Raw genomic sequence first — 3,588 nt, 5'->3', positions numbered from 1 at the left:
TCCACCGAAGAGCAACTCTCTTTTTTGTGAATAAATGAAAACAAAAAAACCATTGGTGATGTTGTTATGAATTTCACGAATCCATTTATCACTCTTAAATCATCAAGGAAACACTCCGAAAGTACCCTTCAATATAAAACACTTTGTATCTTGTTTCTCTCTAAAAATTTGGATGGCTCAAATTCTAGAAACAACGAACAATGCACTTTATAGAAAACAGGATCGCGAAAACCGCTCGAGCGCACATTTCACTGCTTGAGCAGTGTGAGCAAAGGTGGTGCAAAACATATAGGCTTACCGCTCGAGCAGTAAAACTTTCTTCCCAGAAGTTCAGGCGCTCTGCAAAAATACTAGATAATCCTTTTCTTCGCTCGAGTGCACAAATAACCGCTCGAGTGATCAAACAACTTCGACTGCATTTCTACTTTTTGCTTTGGGGGCACTACCCCTCGACCCCACCGTGGTGCTGCCTCAACCATAGGGTGCTACTCCCTCGATCTCCGCGAGCTGACCAGGCAGCTCGATTCCCGACATAGTCAATAAAGTGGCAAACATGAAAGAATTAAGATCACAAACTCCTCTCCAAGGCACAATTCGAATTAGATTCACATCTAAATACTCATAGGCCCCGTTTGTTTTTAGAGATAGAATGGAGGGGATTGTTAGTGAGGGGACTACTAGTGAGAGGATTAAGAAAATTTGTGTTTGTTTGATAACCAGTGGACTTGTAACAACCCCGACCTCTAATTAACGTTAACCCATGATTTAATATGCCTAATAGGTAATTAAGATGAAATCCTGAGTTAATTATTTGTGTATTACATTATTTGTGTCTCTATCTGTTTATTGTAAGAATATCTATTTGAAATTCTGTTATATTTTGTGAATTGAAAGTCTTATCGGCATCCGATCACGAAATTGACTTGGTATATATGTTATTCGAAATTTTTAGAACATTATAGTAGGTTTAATTGAAATTCGATTTGGAACAATTAAATTAGAGTAAATAATGTCAATTGATTAATCATTAATTAAGCCTTTATAATTGAGCCTATATAAGGCATGAGTGGGCTCTAGAGTGCATTTTTACACTCTCATTTCATCTCTTTGAGAGAAAAAAACGTGGAAGAGTGAGAGGGGAGCCTAGAGAGAGTGTTTGAACTCAAGAATTGAAAGAGGACTTGTGGAGAGTTGAAGGTTTGAATTTGGAAACTCAAGCAATTGAACCTCTAAAACACCATTAAGCATCTAAGGTAAACAATCAAGCCTCTAGTCTTGTAATTTACTTGGTTAGTACATACATTCAAGAAATTAGGCCATGGGTTGCATGAATTGCACTAAGGAAGTAGGAGAGAAGAGTATCACATTCATGAATACATAATCCTTATAATTTTGTAAGTTGATTTTCAAGGATTTCCACATGCATGTCCATATCTTGGTTTTGTTTAAGGAATTCAACAAGTTTTTGATCTAAACATCTCATTTGCTCAAGATTTGGAAACTTGGAGCTTAAATCACTCCATGCATGTCATATTCATGTTTTCACAATTCAAGCTTGAGTTTGTATAATTGACACAATTATAAGATTCGATTTCATGAAATGATCTTTAATTCTTTATGTTTTCCAAGTTTAGACTTGTTTCCTCAAGTTTTGGAACCCAAGAGTTGTGTTTTGAAGGGTTGAATCCGAGTTTTGAGCTAGGGAGTGCAATCTGGAAATTCCAGATTTTGCTTCTCTGCTTGAGCGACGGATTTCCCACTTGAGCGACCACTTTGTGATCTTACACTTCCGCTCGAGCGTGAAATGCAAGCTCCAAGAAGTTTCACATTTTTGCAGATAGCTCGAGCGACAAGAGTTGCACTTGAGTGAGGACCTGAGTCTCATGGTCGAGTGAGCGTCAAGCAAAAAAATCAAACTACCAGTACTTTTGCAAGATTTACAGACTGCTCGAGCAAAGGAAGTTGTGCTTGAGCGGGACCCCTGTTTTCAGCATTTTTGACCGAGTGTTTCCAAATGCATTTTGGCATCCTCATTTCATCCTAAACATTTCTAAGTTCTAATTATGCCGGAATAGTGAGGAATAAAAGTATAACACACCAAAATAAGAGAGAACTAAGTTAATGATTCCCAATGTGTAATTCTATATGTATTCGTTCTGTATCTATGTAGGTCACGCGCCACAAGTTACTTGACCTGTCTACTCTGTCTGTTTGCTTGGAGCCATTTGTGAGTAATAACTCTGTAAAGCTATGTTTAATTAAGTATTTTCTGACTGATATGATACGATCTGTTTCTAAAATGTTATTTTATGAATCATGAATGCATGTCCATCTTTCTGAAATATATTTGTAGCATCCTTATATTCACGTGGCCCTTACCCGGGGGTAACAATACCGTGGCAATATGCACGTGGCCCTCGCGCTAGGGGTAACAATACTGTGGTTTATATTCATGTAGCCCTTTCCCGAGGGTAATAATATCGAGGTCTATATTTATGTGGCCCTCGCTTGGAGGTAACAATACCGAAGCCTATATTTATATGGCCCTCGCCTGGGGGTAACAATACCATTGCTACTTATGCACAAGATATGGACCTTAATGGTAGTCGGTACCAACTATGTAAATTTGATATGTCATGATAGCTAAATGGATGTACCACAAATACCTGCTGATGATTTTTGGAAAGTATGAGAATATGGATCTGTTTCTGATTTGAAATCTATCATGGGACATCATTCATTAAATTCTTTTCTTTATTATTATTCAGTAGGCTTCCGCTCACTATTTATATTATGTATATAGGTGACCAGGCACGTGACCAGGCTCAAAATTGAGGACTTGTAGTATCAGTTTTGTCAGCCAGCCGTTGTGCCTCCTTAGAGGTTCCCTTTTGTGAGTGAGTCAAGTTTATATGGCTTATGTTCAAGACCTTGTCTTCCTTTGGGTATAGAACAAGTTTCTGTCATCTGTATATTGGGCTAAGTCCCTTTTGGCTATATTTGTAGTGAATGCAACGTAAGATTGCTGCGTTATGATGTCATGTATATGTATGTAGAGGTTTAAAAATTTTGTCCCATATATGTCTCCATAGCTCATTGGACTATGTATGTTTCTATAATTGCTTCCGCAATCCCTGATTATAAATTATTATGTTTAGAGTCCTTTGGTAATCCAACAATTACTGGCCGGTTATGACACAAAACCTATAGAAGCCGGTTTGGGTCGTGACAGGACTAGTAATAGTTCATGTTTGTTTTGAGAGATAAGAATGAGATTAACCATGTGAAATTCCACAAACACCCTTTTTGCATTATTATCAAATTTGGACTTATACCAACTAAAGAATGAATAAATATTTACTCAATATTCTTCTTCTTATTCTTCTTCTTCTTCTTTTTTAAATATTAAAAAATCCAACTATGAAAAAAAAATTAGTCAATGTTATTTATTTATTTATCTAATTAATATTTATTTAATAATTACATGAGCCATATTATCAGCCTTATTCCAAGTATTAGGACCCTTATTCCATGAGTCATATTTTTCATAAATAGTCCCAAAATATCTAATAACCTTTTTTGGGTAAA

This window comes from Camellia sinensis, chromosome 9, assembly GCF_055761805.1.
Source record: "Camellia sinensis isolate YWXY chromosome 9, ASM5576180v1, whole genome shotgun sequence".
Classification (NCBI taxonomy): domain Eukaryota; kingdom Viridiplantae; phylum Streptophyta; class Magnoliopsida; order Ericales; family Theaceae; genus Camellia; species Camellia sinensis.
The sequence above is the reverse complement of the archived record's forward strand: the minus strand, read 5'-3'. Positions refer to the sequence as shown.